We start from the raw sequence: 22,238 nt of genomic DNA, 5'->3' as shown, positions 1-22,238 counted from the left end.
GATTTGTTACATATCTACTGATACATTGTTGACCATCTAGAATCTATATTGGTAACACTTAACTTACCAAAAGTTTAATAAATGTTTACATGTTGTAGACATTGTAATGATTGCCTAGAAACATTTAAAAGACAATCTACAGATTCTACCCAGATGAGAGTAAACAGATAAGAACTTGAAAAGTAACTTATGGTCAACAGACTAAAGGGGGACCATCAAAATAAAGTGTTACCGTTTGTTTATATAACTGTTATTTTCATTTATAACACTTCATTTTTGCATCTTACTTAAATCTACTATAAACAGCAGCTACTTTTTGATAGCAGCTATAGCATTATTGATTTTAGCTAATTATTTTTTTTTATTCTCTATTTCCAACTAGGGATACTCATTTCAAGGTCAATTCAATTCAATTAATCTTTATTCCTTTAGCACTTTGACATTGTAGATTGTTTCAAAGCAGCTTGACATAGTTTATAGTAAATTGAAAGTGTCAGTTCAGTTTTGTGTTTAGTTAAGTTTATTTCAGTTCAGTGTGGTTTGATTTTCCTTGCTGAGAGCTCAAACACTAAAGAGCAAATCCATCGATGCGCAGCTCCACGCGGGTTTTCACTTGTTGAATTTACTTGAGAAAGAGGAAACAATGGTGTCTGAGGCTAATGGTATGCCCATTCTATGTACTGATCTCATATTATTTGACTATTTTCTTTGTATAGCACCGTTAATAATAATTTTTTATATAAGAAATTTGACATTTATTATCATAATTATTGATATGAACTAATATGAAAAAAGCCATATTTTAGACCAAATCACATAGCCCTACTTAGACAATGCCCATTCATCCATTAAAATCCCTATTTTTGATAACAGCTGAAAACCTGTACTTACCTAAGTTCTGTAATTTGCAAAATTATCAAACATCACAAAATGTGATATTTAAAACGTAATCCTCTGTACAGCACTTATTAATAATGTTCTTGCACTGCAACTCCACAGGAACTGTCCACTTATTATAAAATGTAAAAACACAATCCTCTTTACAATCCTATACACTGAATTAACAGTGTACAGTACGTACATGGTAACTCCTCAGTACACTGTTAATAAATAATCATGTTTTCCTTAAAGTTTCAGTGTGTTCCAAATGGGTAGTTGAAGTATTGAAAACTGTGTGTGGAAGTGGAAAAACAGTTGCAAGTATATACTGTTGTTTCAAAATGCACTCACACAATTCTTATATGAATACTTTACAATGCGATAATAGTATCAATGTCCTGCTACACACAACAGATCTACATGTAGATACTGCCAATGTACACACACACTGTAATTATATAACAAACAGACATCTATTTATCCAAGTTCACAGGTATAAGAGATAATTAAGAGACAAAGTGAAAGCCGATGTTTTATTGTATTTGTTATTATTATTATCATTATTACTAATTGATTTGGTGGATTTTATAAATGATATTTAAAACAGATTTGATAATTGATGAACTGTCCTTCAGGTTCTGAAGCATTTTAAAAACACTGTGATTATAAGATCACCATATGAAAGACTGCACAAAACATTAACTGCAGATTTAATAATTAATCTTAATTGCTTCACATGATACTTCATTAATTATTGTATTATGCTGATTTGCTGTTCAAAAACACATTTCTTAGTATGACTTTTTATGTATTTAAGAGGTCTTAGATGTGAAATTAGAATATAGATTTCTGTGGTACCATGTGAAGCCATTGCTTGACAATGTAAAGCATATTTTTAGCTGTTATACATTAAAATATATAGGAATACAAATTAAGTAATTAAATAATGCTACTTAGATTATGCACATGTAACTTTTCTTAAAATACTATAAAAGTACATTATCGGATAAGAAGCAGATGCATTTTATTTCTTCACTTACCTGCTTGTAGTTTTGGTCTGTTTCGGCTGTTGCAATAAATTACTTCTTCATAACTGCATATAACATGATTTTAAAGTGAAAAGTCTTCCTCTGCTGTTGTTTCACTCGTTTGGTTTATGGATTTCCACTGTTTATTCCAGAAAAAAATCTGATTAGAACCTCCGTGGTGTGCCAGAGTGATTTAGATGGGACTGAGAGGGTAGATGAGTGTCTGTAGGCAGAAAGGGGGATGAGAGACCAATTACCATACAGCATTACAGATAACACACAAATCTCTATCGCCCACTAATATCACACTTTATTTCTCCAACCACTTCAACATCAGCCTCAATGTATTTTGCTTCATCTCCTTTTTCTTTACTTTTAAAAATGTGCTTTATGTCCAGTGCAGTTGTGAGACTCAAAGGTCTTTCTTTGATTTTATGATAATGTGGATGCCAGATAAAGGCTGGAGGTTATTCAGCAGATGCTTTTGAAGTGCGCAGCTTTGTTTTTGATGCTCAGCCTTTCTACTGGCCAGCCATACTAGTAGGCCTAATTAAGGAAAATGTGCCTCTCAAATTAGTGCATTGATAATTAATGTTTGTCTATATATTATAATTTATTTAAAATAATTTGAATCTATTTTTAAAACCATAAAACCACTTTAACAACAAAGTAGGCTACAGCATTTCCTGTTTGTCGATTATTGTCAACACATCATATATAGTATGTGTGGTGCTGTTAACAAAGAAGCTCTTCTGGAGTTTCATTAAAGACTGAAATTGAAGTCGATAAATTGTTGTATAAAGCAAACCAAAAAGCATACAAGTCACTTCATTTTATGAACCTATTTCAAATAAAGTTTCATTTTATAATAATAATTTCATATTAAGCTATTTAATAAAACAAGGTTGCCCAACTAGAATCACACATACTGATTAAATAGTTTTAATTGAAATATCCTCAACTGCACTCTGAGTTAAAATACATCTCATGCCGAGTTCACACGGCACAGTCTATACTGCTACACTTTTTACACTTGGGTTATCAGGGTCCTGACCTTAAAGTCCTGTCAATGTTTAATGTTTTCTTGTTTGTCCTGTAGTTTTCTAAATGGCTTTGCCTTTATTTGTGTTGGCCACTTGCTCCTCTCGTCTTTCCTCCTTGTTTTCGGGTACCACAGCCTCTTGTTTACCTTGTTATCCTGATTGTTTTTAACTCTCTCTCGTATGCTTTGTTCTCATTTATTGCTGGTTTGTTCCATGTGAGCTTTTCCTCACTCACTTTGCATTCTAGCCTAGTATTTTTTGTCAAGCGATTTTGCCTCTTATACAAGTTCATTTATTGATTTTCTTGTCAGCTTAGTCCATTTATTAATCCGGGGTTGCCACAGCAGAATTAACCGCCAACTTATCCAGCATGTTTATATGCAGTGGATGCCCTTCCAGCCGCAACCCATCTCTGGGAAACACACATACACACACTCGTACACTACGGACAATTTAGCCTACCTAATTCACCTGTACCGCATGTCTTTGGACTGTGGGGGAAACCAGAGCACCTGGAGGAAACCCACGCAAACGCAGGGAGAACATGCAAACTCCACACAGAAACTGCAACTGAGCCGAGGTTCAAACCAGCAACCCAGCGACCTTCTTGCTGTGCGGCAACAGCACTACCTACTGCGCCACTACTTCGCCGTTATTCAAGTTCTCTTGTCAATTTATTATATTGTTCATAGCCACTACCTAATTTTGTGTTCTTATCTTTGTCTAGCTTTGTAAATGTTTTTGTTCCATTTTTCCACCAGTCTCAGTCTTGTATTTGTTGATTTTTTAGTTGTCTTTTGTTTTGCTCAATTTCTCTCTTTAAACGGTTGGTCTGTACTGTATCATATTTTGAACTTTAGTTGATGTTTAATGTAGTTGTGAGAACATAAACAACCTCTCTGAATCTACGATGCTCAAAGTTCAATGCAAAGAGAAACATTGGCTTTTACAGAGTTAGCTTAGTGAAGCCTATGGCGAACAAAGATTGGGGACTACAAAAAATACATCCAAGTTAATGACGTCATAATACCACTAAGTTTAGCACATACGCAATATCCAGTGAAGGGGTGTGGCCAAAGGCTCAGTAATGATATAAAAGAGAAATTTCCTGGTGATGTGGTGCTGATATGTAAATCATGACATTACGTTAGCAAACCAATCAAAGCCTCTTGAGGGTTGGTCTTCAGAGGAACTAGGAAATATGATAATCGTTTTCATGTTAGCTGAGTAGCTGTATGTAATCAAAGTAAAATATATGAAAAATAGTGTGATTTTTTACAAATTAAGCATGAACACACATTTCTTTGCACCCCATTAACACAAACAAGCCTTTAAAATACACTCTTGACTACCTTTTTAAGATTCTAGAATTACTATAGAAGTCTTTATTTCTCAGTTTTTTGTTTATTTCTTTGTTTCCAAGCCCAAGCCAGTCTAGGGCTATTTGTAACTAAGACATATATTTAATTTAAAGTTTTTTTTTAGGTTTATTTATAATTTTATTATTTTTCATAGAAAATTATTACTGCCTATTTTCTGTCCTGGGGCAGCACGGTGGCGCAGTGAGTAGCACAATTGCCTCACAGCAAGAAGGTCACTGGTTCGAGCCCTGGCTGGGTCAGTTGGCATTTCTGTGTGGAGTTTGCATGTTCTCCCTGTGTTCATGTGGGTTTCCTCCTGTTGTGTGAGAAATTAATCGCGAGCAGATTACAGGCCTACACACGTGAAAACTACAACTCACGCGTGCACAGGGGATCTTTACGCGCACGCTCAACTGATCCACCGTGGGGAAGCGGGCCTCAGGCGCGCACATCATCATCATCTGTGTGCACGATGTACGCTCTCGCAAGCGAGGTCATGCCTACAGCACGCGTGCACGATCAGTTCCCCTTCGGGGGGAACTTCAGCACTATAAGTGGATTTGATTGTAAAATCCACGCATTGGGAGGTTCGGTTCAGAAGCTACTCGTCTGAAAGAGTATTGAACGGGCCAATTAAGAATGAATTGGCAGCGCAAGCCTGCGCAGGTGAGCGGCATAAGCAATCAACTGAGTATATAAGCTCACCTGGCGCCAGCAGACGCTATCCTTTTCGCTTCAGAGACTTTCTGATCGAGTCGATGAGGGTTCCTCCTGCTGTGACCAGCGATTCTGAGCGAACGAGAGCATTCTCCCGGTCCAGAGTGTGTACACGCAGTGGCAGACGGTCGAGCTGGGTTTCTCCCTTGCCTGGCGTTCTTTGGGTCCGGTCCTCCAGAGCGGTGCGTATAAAGTTGCAAACTTCACAGAAAGAGCAACACAGTCGTGCAGCACGTCCTTATCAGGACGGCGCTCCGACTGTGCGTTTCTGGATGCGGTGGTTTCCTGTCCTCGGATGATGGGCGCGGGCACTGCGTTACATGTCTGGGGGTCCAGCATGTTAATGCGCTGCTCGCGGACAGTTCATGTCGTCATTGCGATGCCATGACTGTTGCGCAAGATCGCGGTTAGCCTTTGCAAAAGGGCGAACCACCCCAGTTGTCCCTTGCTCTGCAGCGGGCACTCGGGCAGATCTGAGGGTTTCAGCGAGAGATAATCCGTCGCCCACGGGCCCGCGGACCTCCCGCTCCTCTAAGCGCTCCATCCAAGCTTCGGCCGGGGGAAGCGATCCGTCTAACAGATGGTAGCCCTTACGCCCGATGACACCGGAGACCAGATGTCCACCGCGGCATCGGAGGGTGGGCTTTCATTGTCCGATGATGATCCAGACCCGCTCGCCCCCTTCGGGCTGGTGAGCGCTGTCACTACGGATCCTGAAACGGACATGTTAGCCGTGCTTTCCCGGGCTGCTTCGGCCGTGGGTTGGAGATGGTTTATCCCCCAGCTCCGCGGCCAGACCGACTAGAGGGGCGTTCCCTTCTTCCCGGAGGTGCACAGTAGGCTCACGCGGTCTTGTAAAGCACTTTTTTCTGCTCGTGCTGCGTGTTCCTCCACCCTAACCACTCTTGACGGTGAAACAGCCAGGGGGTATGTGGCGATTCCTCAGGTTGAGTGCGCGATGGCGGTAAATCCGCGCGGCGCCTCTTCTTGGCGGGGTCCGCCTCGTCTCCCATCCAAAGCCTGTAAGTTATCTACCTCCCTCGGAGCTAGAGCTTACATAGCTGCGGGCCAGGCTGCTTCCGTCTTGCATGCGATAGCCACCTACCAGCGCTACCAAGCGCAGGCGCTGGCCGAGCTGCACGAGGGTGGGTCCAACCCAGGCTTACGAGCTTCGCACCGCCGCCGACTTAGCTCTTCGGACTACTGAGTCCGCTGCGTGTGCGTTGGGGAGGACGATGTCCACATTAGTGGTCCAGGAGCGCCACCCCTGGCTGATATGCGCAAAGTCGACAAAGTCCGCTTTCTTGACTTCCCCATATCCCCAGCCAGGTTCAGCGACACTGTCTGTGAATTCACCCAGGAATTCAAGGCGGTGAGAGAGCAGTTGGTGGGTGATGTCTTATCGGCGGTCCGTAGCCCGCTCCGCCCGCCGTGCCATTCATACCTGCTCCTCGCCGAAGGCGCCCGCCTACGAGAGCTGCTCCGCCCCCGCACACGCCTCCGGTGAAGCGAGCGCGTCGGGCACCTCGGAAGCAGGCAGCCCCCCTGCCCAGAACGCCGCTAAGTCCGGCAACGGACCGCGAAGCGCCCCTGGGACAGGCCATCTGGAGAAGAGGGAACTTGCTCTTTCCCCGCTGGAGGGCGGGGCCCCATTTCCAACGGCACTTTTTACTGCCATGAAAACATTATGAAAGGGCACTTTTCACTTCCCCAGATGTGACAGCCCGAAATCTGCCAGTCTGGGACGCTATGCTTTCTAGCTTGCAGATTCGGTGCGTTTTGCCAGTGGCTCACGAGCGCTGGGAGGACGGTCTCCTTTCTCCCACCCCTCGAGCCTCCCCTCCGGAGCTCGGGTTTGGAGTGAGAGCAAATATCTCACCTCCAGCTTTTCCGTGGGACCCGCGAGCTTCCCGGATCAGCACACCCACTCCGCGCTGCCCCACTGCTGGTACGTCAGCGATTGTAGCGATGAGTCCATTAGCGAGAGCTCTGCCTGCCTGGTTAGCGCGGGCCAGCTCTTCGCGGTGGCTCATACGCACAATCAGACTCGGCTATGCGATTCAGTTCGCGAAACGGCCCCCCAAGTCACGGGTGTGTATTCACCAGGGTCAGCCCCCTGTCCGCCCCTGTCTTGCGAGAGGAGATTGCTGTCCTCCTGGCGAAGGATGCAATCGAGCCGCTCCCTCCAGCCGAGATGGAGAGCGGGTTTTACAGCCCACACTTCATCGTGCCCAAAAAGAGCGGTGGGTCACGGCCAATCCTAGATCTGTGCGTTTTGAACCGCTGCCTGCACAAGCTGCCGTTCAGAATGCTCACGCAGAAGCGCATCCTCCGGTGCGTTCGTCCTCTGGGTTGGTCTGCAGCATTAGACCTGATGGACGCGTATTTCCATGTCTCCACTCTTCCTCGCCACAGACAGTTCTGCGGTTTGCATTTGAAGGTCGAGCTTGGCAATACAAAGCCCTCCCCTTCGGGCTCTCTCTGTCTCCGCGGGTCCTCACCAAGCCCGCGGAGGGTGCCTCAGCGCCCCTTCGGCTCGCTGGCATCTGCATACTCGATTTCTTTACGACTGGCTGATTTTTGCCCTCTCTCGGAGCAGTTGATTATGCACAGAGACAAAGTGCTCTGGCACTTCCACCTGTGGGGGTTTCAGGTCAACTGAGAAAAGAGCAAACTCGCCCCCGTGCAGAGGATCTCTTCTTTCGGGCTGGAGTTGGACTCGGTCACCATGGCAGCGCGCCTCTCCGGAGAGCGCGCTCAGCTGATGCTGTACTGTCTGAGAGAGCTCGACAGTAAAACAGTGGTCCCACTGAAACTATTTCAGAGGCTCCTGGGGCATATGGCATCCGCAGCCGCTTCATGCCGCTCGGATTATTCTATATGAGACCACTTCAGCACTGGCTGATCACGATCGAGTCCCCAGACGCGCATGGCACGCGCGCGCACACCGAGTCTCTGTTACTGCGCTGTGTCGCCGCGCCCTCAGCCCTTGGAGCGACCCCTCGTTCCTACAGGCCTGGGTGTCTCTAGAACAGGCGTCCAGTCTTGTTGTCGTTTCAGCAGACGCTTCCAACACGGGCTGGGGGGCTGTGCGTTGCGGGTATGCGGCTGCGGACCTGTGGAAAGGTACCCAGTTGCATTGGCATATCGCCTGGAGCTGTTGGCAGTGTTCCTCGCTCTCCACCGTTTTTTTCCGGTGCTGGAGCGGCAACACGTGCTGGTCAGGACGGACAGTACGGCGGCGGTGGCGTATATCAGCCGTATAGGGGGTATGCGCTCTCGCCGCATCTCTCAGCTCGCCCGCCGTCTGCTCCTCTGGAGTCATCCGCGGCTGAAATCGCTGCACGCCATTCATATTCAGGCAAGCTCAACCGTGCAGCCGATGCGCTCTCACGGCAGCCTTGCGTCCTGGAGAATGGAGACTCCACTCCGAGTCTGTTCAGCTGATATGGGCGCGATTCGGGGAAGCCCAGATCGATCTGTTGCTTCCCCCGAGATCGCTCATTGCCAGTTGTTCTTTCCCTGACCGAGTGCTCTCGGCACGGATGCACTGGCTTACAGCTGGCCTCGGGGCACGCGCAAATACGCGTTTCCCCCAGTGAGCCTGCTTGCGCAGTTACTGTGCAAGGTCAGGGAGGACGAGGAACAGGTTGCTGGTTGCGCCCCTCTGGCTCAACCGGACCTGGATGTCAGAGCTCTCCCTCGCGATAGCCCTCCCCTGGCAGTCCCTTCGAGAGAGCACCTACTCTCTCAGGGACAGGGCACCACCTGGCACCCTCGCCGATCTTTGAAGAGATTTTTAGACGCGAGGAAGACTTAGGTAACCTCCGATTGCGGTGGCTAATACCGTCACTCGGGCTAGAGCCCCCTCCCCGAGCGCGCCTATGCCCTGACGTGGAGTCTATTCACTGAATGGTGTGTCTCTCGCTGAGAAGACCCCCGTAATTTGCCAGATCAGCGTTGTGCTTTCTTTACGCCGAGAGAAGTTGGAGAGCAGGCTGTCGCCCTCCACACTCAAGGTTACGTGGCTGCCATCTCCGCTCTCATAACGCGGTGGCTGGCGGCACCGTGGGAACGCATAACCTCATCATCCGGTTCCTCAGGGGCGTTAAGCGAATTAATCCACCCCGCCCCCTCTCATGCCCTCTTAGGATCTCGCCCTCGCTACACAAGCCGCGTCAGATCCCTTCGATCCTCGACTCAGTATCTTTCTGTCCCTGAAGACAGCTCTGCTGGTCGCGTTGATATCGATTAGAGGGTCAGGGACCCGGAGGCATTTTTCGGTCAGTGACTCGTGCCTGTAATTGGGCTGGCTTCTTTCACGTCCTGAGACCCCGCCCGCGATATGTGCCCAAGGTTCCTACCACTCCGTTTTAATACGAGGTAGTGAGCCTGCAAGCGCTGCCCTCGGAGGAGGCAGACCCAGCCCTTCTTTATTGTCCAGTTCGTGTTTTGCGTATTATCCGGACCGCACTCAGAGTTTAGATCATCTGAGCAGCTCTTCGTCTGTTATAGCAGTCGGCAGCAGGGAAGTGCCGTACCGAAATAAGTTCCCACTAGATTGTGGATGCCTTTCTTTCACTATCAGAGCCGAGATGAGCCGCGTCCCCAGAGAGCGCGTGCGCACTCCACTCGGAGCTTCGCATCCTCTCGAGCGTGCGCACGCGGCGCCCCTCTAACAGACATCTGTAGAGCTGCGGGCTGGGTGACACCCAACACATTTGCAAGGTTTTACAATCTGCGAGTGGAGCCGGTTTCCTCAAGGGTATTAGGTAACCCTTGGTGATTGAGGAAACAATTCGGTAGGGTGTTGAAACACGCTTGCTGCGCCATTTTCCCTAACACGGAGATACGTGCGCCTTTTTATCTGTCAGTAAAGTTCCCCGTCAGGTGAGCCCTGCAGATTCCTCCGTGGCCCCCAGCACTGACTCAGTGGAGGAGTCACTTGCTGGCCCACTACGTTGTAGGTCTGCCCACTGGTCAGCCCGCGTTTTGGGTAAAGGTGCCTGCTATGCGTGATCCCCACTAGGCGATCCCATATGCTTATTCCGCCACGGTTAAGTCCCCCCCCTGGGCAGACCCGTGTCTTCCCTCCCCGCTAACCACTCTTTTGCTATGCGTACTCCCCCTTTTTAGGGCTAGTCCATATGTAAATTCTGCCATCTATCCCCCCTTGGGTAACGGATGGCCTCCGCAGCGTCCTCCCTTATCGGGATTGCACGCTTCCCAACGTACTGTCGTATTTTCCTAGAATTATCTAGATGCTCACGACTTCCCAAAAAATATATATAAATCCGTAAAACTTCTGTTGAAGTAGGATAAATTAGGGCCAGGGACACGTTGGAGGACCGCGCCCCCCATGATGTGGGTGCGTCACGCTTGCTTGACTATCTCCTCATCGGGGGTGTTGGTAAGGTGCAGTCATTATGGCGCTTTCAATGGGCTCCCAATGCGTGGATTTTACAATCAAATCCACTTATAGTGCTGAAGTTCCCCCCGAAGGGGAACGTTCGAGGTTACTAAAGTAGCCCTTCGTTCCCCGAGGAGGGGAACGGAAGCACTATACTCCGTCGCCATAATGACTGTCCCTTAGCTGTTAAAAGTCTCTTCAGCTTAAAAAGGATAGCGTCTGCTGGTGCCAGGTGAGCTTATATACTCAGTTGATTGCTTATGCCGCTCACCTGCGCAGGCTTGCGCTGCCAATTCATTCTTAATTGGCCCGTTCAATACTCTTTCAGACGAGTAGCTTCTGAACCGAACCTCCCAATGCGTGGATTTTACAATCAAATCCACTTATAGTGCTTCCGTTCCCCTCCTCGGGGAACGAAGGGTTACTTTAGTAACCTCGAACGTTCTCTCCGCTCACTCACTGGTTCTTGACTCTGCTCGTGCGAAACATTTTACATTTTTGTCACCTGGGACGGGACTTGGTTTACTTGTGTAACCCCTTTTCCTTTTACCTCTGGACTCCAGATAAAAAGAAGTTCATAAGATTACTTTTTGTATATCCAATGATTGTCAAACTAACCGTAAACTTTTAATTTAGACTAATTTTAGTTATGTAATACACTCACAACTCACTCACTACCAACAGAAGAGACAAAATAAGGACCCAAAAACCAGTGCTATAAAACTATAAAAGTGTATTCAAATGAAATCAAATAAATAAAAAACAACTTCAATTAGTAATGTAGAAATATAAAATTAAAGTGTATTATTTACATCCAATGTTTATATTCTATGCTCAGATGCAGCACAGAAAGACAAAAATCAATTAAGAAATACAAAAATACCCAAAATATGACAATAAACCAATGCGTTTCTCTTATTGTTAAACTAAAACACAGTAATTCGTATCTGCTTGTGCCCTTATGCAATTATAAACCAAAATCTCTTCCTAAAGCTCTATGTGTCTCTATGTGTCAAATAGTAAATATGCTGCTTTAAATCGAACTCATGGAACAAACAATAGATTATAACACTCATGTGAACTTGACTTCAACAATACAAATGAATGAAATACTGTTATAACAGAGAAAATGAAAGAAAAACCTTTTGACCAGTCACTTTAAGACTATGTGGATCCACACACACTCTCATAAACACACACAACAATTCCACCCCATTGCAAGCCTGATGTGAAGCTTAAGATCGTTGTGGCCCAGAAACAAAAAAAAATGGCCCCTTCGCTCAGCTGAGCAAAAACAAAAAAGGTACCTTAATTATCCGATGAGTGAACGAGGCTCAGGCAGGTGTAATCTGATACCATCCAACGCTTAACTCGCTATCCAGCGATGGTCGCAGACTGGTTGAGCCCACGACACTCACAGCTGTTTGATGTGATTCGTCTCACATTGATGCTTCAAGCAAGTTCGTCATCCAGTTCAAAACTTTCAGTTCGTAAGGGTATCGAATGGAATTATAGGGAGTAAAGTCCTGTGATAAACTTTCCTTCCGCAAAATACAACTCGGTGACACTTTATTTTGATAGTCCCCCCTTAGATAGCCTGTTGACCATAAGTTACTTTTCAAGTTTTTATCTGTTTACTCTCACCTGGGTAGTATTTGTAGATTGTATTTTAAATGTTCTTAGGCAATCATTACAATGTCTACAACATGTAAATATTTCTTAAAATTTCAGTGAGTTGTATAGGTTCTAGATGTTCAACAGTGTATTAGTTAATATAACAAATTTTCAACAGATGTTCAACAGAGTATCAGTAAATATGCAACAAAATCTCAACTTTAAGGTTCTAGATGTTCAACGGTGTATCAGTAAATATGTAACACATTCCATAGATGTTTATAAAAGTAGAAGAGTAGATATGCAACAAAATCTCAACATTACTGTTCTAGATGTTTAACAGTGTATCAGTAGATTTGCAATAAATAAATAAATAAATGTAGTTAACCACTTTATGAATAGACTTTCAGTAAACAATCAGATGCCTATAAGTAGCAACGCAACATAATTTAAAATGAACTTTAATCAAATATAAAGTTAGGGTTAGGTACAATTTTCATACATGGATTTGCAAGTGTTCAATTAACTATTTGTTGCATTTAACCTAACTTTCAGTTGACAGTTATTTTATTTTAAGTTACATTTATCTGCTCATCTGTTGTCACAATAGGCCCATCAAAATAAAGTGAAAACCTAAGAAATGCTGTTGAATGACTATAAGGAGCCAACATCACAGACAGCATGGTTACCAGCCAGTAAATGTTCAGCAGATACTGAACCTGTCAACAGACAGGTAGTAGCAACACCGATGCAATCATTTGAAGACAATGACACAACAGCACCACACATACAAGAACATGAAAATAAATACTAGACATTAGTTCGTCCGACTGCTTTTAATGTATTGCTGTCAAAAATTTCAATAAACACAACTGAACATTAAATGCCTCTTGCTCGCTCTGTCTCATTTTATATATGTATATATATATATATATATATATATATATATATATATATATATATATATATATATATATACGATTCTGTCTGGTTCTTGAATCTGATTGACTGATAGCCGTGCGATAATTTGCCAGTAACATCACACAAAGGCCTCTTCACCTCTGTGTATTACTCCGCCCACAAGCAACAATTAGGCTACAGTTTGACAAATATTACAGTTGTTTGACAACAAAATGTACTTTTGAGGCTTTTTAATCGAGAATGTAGTTGTTTAGATTGCAACGATGCAGTTTACGATGCAGAATAGTGCCTATTTTAAAATATTTAAAATTTCTGAGAGCTCGTCGGCGGCCAAAGAAGGTTGACGTTGTCTATCCACAAGATGGCGCCAGAACCGCACAATAAGCCCTTCTGTGTTCCCTTGAGCGCAAATAAAAAGCTGCAAAATGGAAGCTGTGGAGAGGTAAGCGTGATCCATACATATATACACTAGATATCGCATAGGGACCCTGAGCATGTGTCAATAGCGCCGCCACATTGGTACAGTGCTCCCGGGACAAATGTCATTCAACAGCACTAGTCAAGACAGGGTTATTACGTGAAGATGCTGGACTTTAGCGCTGTCTACGGGTGTAGTAACGAGCAAACAAAGAAAACAAAGCACAAAGGCAGAACATTTCATAGGAAATATTAAGTTTTCTGTTTTCGTATGTTCTGAACTTTTTTGCTAAACAGGTAACGTTATTGATGATAATACAGTCACTTACTGCATTCACCATAAGGCAAAGCAGCTCCAACTCGCACTCGGCTTACGCTAGTTTTGTTGAATAAAATGAGCAAACAATGCAAAAGAAATATGACAACCAGATGCTGCGCTGCCAGAAACTTGTATTATTGTTGGCTATTGAAAAAGTCGTTCGGGGATTCATTCACAAACTAATTGCTCCCTCCGTCAGTATGTGAAGTGAAAGCAGGAGAGGAGCTGTGTTTCAGGACATGATTAGATCAAATTTAACAGGGAGGGTAAATAGTACATTTCTTTACACACAAACACAAGCTTTTTGTTAGGAATGCCTGTGGGGTCACTCATCCATCAATGTAGAAAAGTGATGTAAAATTATAATTTTCGTAATTAGAAAAAAAAATTACATACTAACATCCAGGAAAACTCCCGATTATAGATATATGTGTATATGTGTATATCTCTGGCTTTGGATGGCCACAGTCCTCCACTGTACTTTGGTCCCGCATTCATTTCAAAGGAGCTCTACCCTGTACCAAGATGGTGGCGCTATTGATGCATTCCGCCCAATAGACAACAATAGGCCATGCGACATCTAATGTATATATCTATGAGCGTGATCGAACACCCAATAAGGGGGAAGAGCATGCTAGGAGCCCGGCGGCTAATCAGCAGGTCAATCAAAAATGATAAATAACACCTGTCTTTCTAGTGATTGGGCTGGAGAGACTCCCTTCTTAAAGAGAACGGGAGGAGCAGTCGGGAAAGGATAGAGCACACAGACTCACAAACCCTGCTACATGTGTGGTGGCATTTAAAATTAATAAACACTTTGCTTACCTTAATCTCCGTCCCTGTCTTCTTCTTCCCTCAACAACAACGAACTTTACTCCAGTGGTGCTGAAACCTGGGAAGAAGAAGCGCGCGTCATCCAGGCGCTCACGGTCCTCCACCAACAACAACATTGTGCGCTGGTGGAGCTGAGAGAAAATCTGAATCAACGGTTCCAAGTCCTCGTGGAGGCCCAGTGGGAGGACCGCATGCTAATCTGGAGACTGCTGTCCCAGGAGATCCGGCCCGCTCCGACATCTGCCACCCACCCTCCCATCACTTTCCAGAAAATGGCGGTGGAGGATGACCCGGAAGTGTTCCTCGATCTGTTTGAGAAGATGGCAAAGTGCTGATGGCTGGTCACGGGCAGAATGGCCGGTATGAGTCATCCTGCTGCTCTCGAGCGAAGCCCAGATCGCCTCACAGCAGCTACCTGCCCAGAATCTCCTGAAGTATGCTCACCTGAAGCGAGCCATTATCCAGCGGGCCCTTCGTGTTCGCCCAGCTCCGTGACGCCTGCCGTAGATGGCTGATGCAGGATGGCCAAACCACATCCCAGCTGGTGGATGCCGTGGTACTGGAACAATTAATCACCCGCCTCCCCTCCCAAACATCGGAGTGGGTCCAGTGCCACCGGCCAAACGATCTGGAAACAGCCATCCAGCTGGCGGAGGATCGCCTGGTGGCGAGGTCCAGGGTCGGCGAAAGAACCTCTACTCTCTCTCTCTCTCTTTTCCCCCTCTCTCTCTCTCTCCTCCTGTTCCCAGGCCCAGACTGCGGGGAACGCCCACACCAGCACCCAGACGGCTGTGTACAGAGGCGGATCCGCCGAATGTCCCAAGGGGGGCGGGGCCTTATCTGGATGGAGCCACGACCCCTGGCAGTTCCCCAGACAATGACAGGTCTCTCTCCGGTTCAATCGGTTGATCCTGCTGGCCCCGGGGGTATAGTGAGAAAGTCTGGGCCGACGTATTGGTGCTGCGAGCACGAGGATAGCACACCAAAAGTTTGCTCCATGAAGGAGGTGAGTGCGTAGATTCGCGTTCCAGCCACGCCAGTCGTCACCCCTGGTTGTGACAGGCTATACTGGATACCTGTGAGTATAAAAGGGGGTACATATTAAGCTTTGGTTGATTCTGGGTGTAACCAAACCTCCATTCACCAAAGCCTGCTTTAGGACCTGGCATTGGATACGAGCCGCACAGTGAGGGTAAGGTGTGTGCACGGGGATGTAATCCACTACCCGCTAATGGCGATAGATATTCAATTCCGGGGTAAAAAGCATAGCATAGAGGTAGCAGTTAACCCTCTGGGGTCTGAGGGTGTTTTGGGGCTCTGGAGAAGTTTTGACATGCACTGACATTTGTGTTGTTTTCAGTATCTTAAAAACATATAAATGGCTAAAGTGTGATAACACTGTAAACGGCACAAGTTGGGCTACAATAATACCTAAGCAGCATGTTTGTATGTGTTTGTGTTTTTGAGAAAGAAACATTTATGTGTGGTTAGTGAAAAACTAAAATTTTAGAAGTCACTGAAACAAGGCCGTGAAACACACAGAGAACATTTGTGCACAAGACTTTTGAGAACTGGATCTGGTAGTCTAGTGTTTTTGCTTCAAAATTATGTGAGAATCATCTTGTTCACTTGCTCACAGAAAACAATATAATGAATTAAAATTTCTAAGTCACTTTTTGAGTGAAATTGGTTTATGCAGGAAGGTGTGAACTATCATTACTATGCAGTGAGTCACACCTGAGAAGACAAAGACCTGCATAATGAGCTTCATAATGAGCCATCAGACAGGTATGTGAGGAGGGAAGACTTTCAATAAGGAATCAGAGGAAAGTTTATTTACTTTTTTGTTTGCAGTTTATTTAAAATATATGAATCACACAAAATAACTGGAGAAACACCTGTGAGAGTCAGTACAGTCTATAAAACTCTGCAAACTTTTAAACTTACAAATAGCAAATCTACTGTTTTTTTTCTTTTTTTTGTAAATGAAGAGTTTTGTTGCAAAATTAGATTTATCCATTTTGAGAAATGTTGGTTATTTGATTTTATTATTTAAGACATCTACAGTGAAGTTCTTTCACAATTTTATAAATTAAACTATTACTTGAGCTCAGTGAAGTCCAGGAACACAATATTCTTCAAATCCAGGATATTTTTTATTTAACTTTATGTCTATAAATGGTTTATAAATAAGTCAAAAACATACCGAAATGCAACATATTATTTTAACATTGTCAAACATCTTAAATTGGTTAAAAAAATAATACATTGTAGGGGATCAACCTACGTTTTAATATCGATCAGGGATTTATTAGCTCATTTCAATTAATCGAATCCTGAAGATTTTGATTCGACTCAATTGAGTCAGATTGAATCAGATTAAAAGATTCACACTTTACCTACTATTTGTCCCGCAAATAGAAGACATCGTATCTTTCCAATCTTGTTAATATTATTTATGTGGCCAGCGATAATAACATAACACAGTATTGGGTTAACAATAACAAGGTAACAAGATCTACAGCTCGAGGCAATGACTTAGAAGCACATAAACAAGAACACAGTTCTTACAAAATGAGTACAAAGATTTATTGAGCTACACTACGATACATGAAACTAACTACGTAATAAGCAAACAACAAACAAACGCACACACACATTCACACATACACACAGAGACAGTTCAGAGGATGCAAAATGAGTTGACAACGTCCCAAATTAATTTTAATACTTCTTGCAAGATCTTAGAATAACACCTGAGAAACCACAAAAGCAGAGATTTATCTTATCTTTTAACTGCTTACGATTAATCTGCACCAATCAGTAAGAGACAACATTAGTTTGTGTTACTTGGGCCCTTTTTGCTGAAGTCGAATCTCCCTCGACGGCTGGCCTTGGGGAAACACGGTGCTCCTGATTGGGTGGTGATTCGCTTCGATGAGGTCTTTGGGATTCACGCGCTCGTGAATGGCTGTTGTCCTGGGTTACCTAGGTGACGGACTGCTGAGAGTCGGTTTTGCGGAAGTTCGTGCAGTTTCGTGAGTCTAGAAACTTAAGAGGTTTGCGTGGAAGTTCGTGGTGACCCAACCGCGTGGTGGCGCGGTGTCCGGGCAGGCGGGAGGGGGCAGAGAGCAAAAGCATGCGCAAGCTAGCTAATACAAAAAGCAAAGTTTCTTTGTCGCAGAGCGTTTTAAGTGACCTGGTCCCCATGGAACTGTCTGCCAATGAGCAGCTGCCATGAAGGGCGGGGCCACGCCCCGTACCGACGTAGGAAAGGTCAAAAATTGCATGTAGATTTCACGTGGTAGAACTCTTGCAAGATTGAAACTATCTTACATCAAATGTTACAAGATGAATACTGTTTGTACTACTAGTTTTTCATTTACACCAACGTATTGCAAATGTCACTAGCTTTCGTTCAATACCAGACATCATACATTTTAGACACATACAGATTATTTTACTCTGTTATAAGGGTTAAAACAACACATTGATTTACCTGGTTGATTGGAATAAACAGCATATGAGGAACATTATGGCATATTATTTAAAGATACATCTGCCTTAGTTCTAACATTAAGAGATTGTCTTATATTGTCTTAGATATTCATATGCAATAATGTTTCTAGAGATTTCTTGAGAGACTTAAGAGAGTCTCGTGAGACGGTTTCCGCTGAAGATCCTGTAAAAGCCATTGTTTTTAATTTAATTGATTTAATTAATCATTGGCTAGTTAGCCGGAGGGTACCAGAACATCTGCGGAGAAGTACTGGTCAGAGGAGCCCGAAATCAATTGGCGCTCTGTTATCCTGATGGAATAAGCCCTTAAGCTTGTTCAATGAATGAGACAATTGGAGATGCCCAAGATTTCAGATTCAACTCGTGTTGACCACTGCAATATGCCGATTAGTTCCTTCAACATCATAATATATGGAATAGTATATACAAAGTTTGAATTAAAATAATAAGATTTTGAGTTAGTTTATCTCATATTAGAGCAATGTTATTTTAAAGAATGATAATTAATCCATATTTAACAAAAATTACTGTGAGCAAAAGAAAGCAGGTGAAAACACACCATGTGCGATAATGATATCTTTTAAACAGTCGTGTACATCACAGTTTTTGGCGCAAGTGATCATCCTCTCACTCTGTATTCACAGTAATTATTTAAAGAATAAACTTACAAAGGACACTTAGAAATGTAACCTTGCAGACAGGTATCCTGTGATGGGGAGCAGCGCAGGAAAAAGGCAGTATTTCATTGTAACCGCTGGCCTTCTTAACATCAGCGGAGATTCACAGATGCAAGATTACTTGGTCCACTTTTGTAGCGTTTTTAAACATTTTTTGAAGTTGAAGGCTACATCTTCATTTAATAGTTTGTCGGAATGACACAGACCAACATTACTTCTACTTACAGTACTTCTTGTCTACTTTAGCTCTCTTTGCCACTAGTCCTTTACCTCTGTTGTTTTCACATCTGGATTTACATATGAAGCGCGCTTACTGAGAGGCGGGACTACACTGCTGTAATGAGGTGATATAGGAGAATCTGTACCATTCCATATATTATAATGTATTGTTTTTGTAACCAATTTAAGATGTTTGACAGTTAAAATAATGTGTTGCATTTCAGTTGTTTTTGACTTATTTATAAACTATTTTTAGACATAAAGTTAAATTAAAAATATCCTGGATTTGAAGAATATTGTGTTCCTGGACTTCACTGAGCTCAAGTAATAGTTTAATTTATAAAATTGTAAATGAACTTGACTGTTGGTGTCTTAAATAATAATGTCAAATAACCAACATTTCTCAAAATGGATAAATCTAATTTTGCAACAAAACTCTTCATTTACAAAAAAAAATAAAAAATAATAATAAAATATAGCTGCAAGCAGCAATTAAGGGGCTAAGCACTTTTGACCAAAAGGTGGCGCTGCTCCAGAAGTTTTTAAGGACTTTCAGGGCATGGGGTTGAAGATGCATACCATGTTTTGTAATGATATGTGAATGTGTTGGTAAAATATGGCATTTTTGACCAAAAATCGAAATGGTCGATGCCCAAAATGGCTGACCTGTAAAAATCAGACATCACTCGGCTCGACATGCTCTGGCGGATGTAATGAGAGCAGTTTTATGAGTTTTGGATGAAAGGTTGAGGCGTTATAAACCAAAAAAGCAAGTTTTTTGTATTTCCAGACCACTAGGGGGCAGTGCGCCGAAACTCCGCATATAGCCTCAAACCCTAGTTGTCATAACACACACCAAGTTTGGTGTGAATTGGTGAATGCGTTACGGAGTTATCGTCTCAAGTCCGTCTTTGCAAGTTCTATGTTAAATTTGATTGCAAGTTAAACGAAAACGGTTGGTCAAATCAACTTGAATTCCATAACTTTTGGTTGGCATGGTCTGTAGATCATGTGATTAAATTTTGGCGATAATCGGAGAAACGGCCTAGGACGAGTTCGATCAAATAGGTTTTTCGAAAAATTTAAAATAGCGCGAAAAAATTCATGACGGAAAATGACGTCATAGGGTGCGTTTGAATCGGACTGAGCCAGAGAATCAGGGGAAAAAAGAATTTTGATTGTAGCCCGTTTGGTTCAAAAGTTATCATGATAAACATACATGAACGTTTGGACAAGTGGTGGCGCTAGAGAGTTTGATTTTAAGACTTCATGTTTGGTCTGATTAATGTTAATACTGTCCTCTATCATTGTGCCAAATTATACAACTTTCCCGCATACGCCTATATGGGCTGCCATTCAAATCCGGCGGAAGAAACGGAAGAAAAAGAACACTAACGAAAGCAATAGGTGCCTACGCACCTACGGTGCTTGGCCCCTAATAAAAATCAGTAGATTTGCTATGTGTAAGTTTAAAAGTTTGCAGAGTTTTATAGTGTACTGACTCTCACAAGTGTATCTCCAGTTATTTTGTGTGATTAATATATTTTAAATAAACTGCAAACAAAAAAGTAAATAAACTTTCCTCTGATTTCTTCTTGAAACTCTTCCCTCCTAGTCACATAACTGTCTAATGGCTCATTATGCAGCTCATTATGCAGGTCTTTGTCTTCTCAGGTGTGACTCACTGCATTGTAATAAGTTCACACCTTCCCGCATAAACCAATTTCACTCAAAAAGTGACTTAGAAATTTTAATTCATTATATTGTTTTCTGTGAGCAAGTGAACAAGATGAATCTCACATTTGAAGCAAAAACACTAGACTACCAGATCCAGTTCTCAAAAGTCTTGTGCACAAATGTTCTCGGTGTGTTTCACGGCCTTGTTTCAGTGACTTCAAAATTTTAGTTTTTCACTAACCACGCATAAACGTTTCTTTCTCAAAAACTAACACATACAAACATGCTGCTTAGGTATTATTGTAGCCCAACTTGTGCTGTTTACAGTGATATCACACTTTAGCCATTTTCATGTGTTTAAGATACTGAAAACAACACAAATGTCAGTGCATGTCAAAACTTCTCCCCCAAAACACCCTCAGACCCCAGAGGGTTAAAAAAAACTACCTGCAAAGCCACCTGAAAAACGATGGGCAAGTGTACCAAATGTTTCAAATGCAAAGTGTTGTCATACCAATAATTGGTTTGATTTATTTAATATAAGTTAATTGATAAATAAAACGTATTTAAGCATAATTTGAACACATTCTAGTTTTACAGTTTGTTTGCATAAGTGCCTAAAACTTTGAACAGTACTGTAGCTTTGCAGGTAGGTTTTTTGAAGCATCTTAGAGATGTAGCCAAAGTTCTTCTGTATGTACAGTTGTTTGTCTCAGTTTGTTCCAGACAGACTGGATGATAATCAGATCTCTGTGTAGAGTGCCGCCTTTACAGATAATAATCTCACTGTAGAATTACAATTAATGACAAAAATGTTTTTTTCAGCAGGCTGAATGACAAAAAAATATATATTTTAAATAAATGGGTGTGATGATTCGCCCTACTATATATATATATATATATATATATATATATATATATATATATATATATATATATATATATATACACACAGAGGTCACGTTAGACATTGTCATAGTCCGTGATTTTGACGGAGAGGGTTGTAAGTGTTACCAAGGTTACCAGTAAGAGATAATAATAGGAAAAGTATTCAAAACTAATGAAAAGGGCTTTATTTGTTGTGTAAAATATACATTTTCAATTATTATGTGTCCTTAGTTGATAGTTAATGTAGCCAATCATTAGGAGTTTTCATTTTAAGAAAGGCCAATAAGGATACAGATTACGGCACCACGGATTAGTTGTTTTCCGGGTGTCCGTTCTTCGTACCTCGCTTAGATGATCTAAGATGATTTGGTAGATCCCGGATCTTTTCATCTCGATAACTGATCTCTCGCTAATTTGGTTCTTCAAACGAGTTCGGGAATCATATTAGAATGTCTGGATAAACACACACTCACCTCTTTTTCTCAGCTCTCTGAGTCTGAGGTGTCCAAACTCGTGCTATCTAGCCATGCAACCACCTGTCCACTCGATCCCATTCCCTCTCATCTCTTGCAAGCCATCTCTCCTGCAGTCATACCAACACTGACTCACATAATTAAAACATCTCTTGACTATGGTTTATTCCCCACTTCATTCAAGCAGGCTAGGGTAACCCCACTGCTAAAGAAACCCAACCTGGACCATCCACTACTTGAAA

General features: G+C 43.0%; 1 protein-coding gene and 1 long non-coding RNA gene across 2 annotated transcripts in view; one reads left to right on the top strand and one right to left on the bottom strand.

The window, feature by feature from the left end:
- Positions 1–354: 354 nt before the first annotated feature.
- LOC147833898 (uncharacterized) overlaps positions 355–22,238 on the bottom strand; it is a 24,807-nt gene continuing 2,923 nt past the window's right edge. The window contains exons 2-3 of the long non-coding RNA XR_015507213.1: positions 14,535–15,619; positions 355–2,130 (exon numbers count right to left, since the gene is read on the bottom strand). This is a non-coding gene — a long non-coding RNA (uncharacterized LOC147833898). The remainder of the gene's footprint in view (positions 2,131–14,534; positions 15,620–22,238) is intronic.
- Positions 15,416–22,238, top strand: part of LOC147840787 (uncharacterized) — a 26,910-nt gene continuing 20,087 nt past the window's right edge. Inside the window, exon 1 of the mRNA XM_087281206.1 lies at positions 15,416–15,549. The gene's annotated coding sequence lies outside the window, so the exon portion shown is untranslated. The remainder of the gene's footprint in view (positions 15,550–22,238) is intronic.

The sequence above is a fragment of the Danio rerio genome, chromosome 14 (genome assembly GCF_052040795.2).
Source record: "Danio rerio strain M-AB ecotype USA chromosome 14, GRCz13ab, whole genome shotgun sequence".
NCBI lineage: Eukaryota > Metazoa > Chordata > Actinopteri > Cypriniformes > Danionidae > Danio > Danio rerio.
Note: the sequence above shows the minus strand (reverse complement) of the source record. Positions and strands in the feature narration are given on the sequence as shown.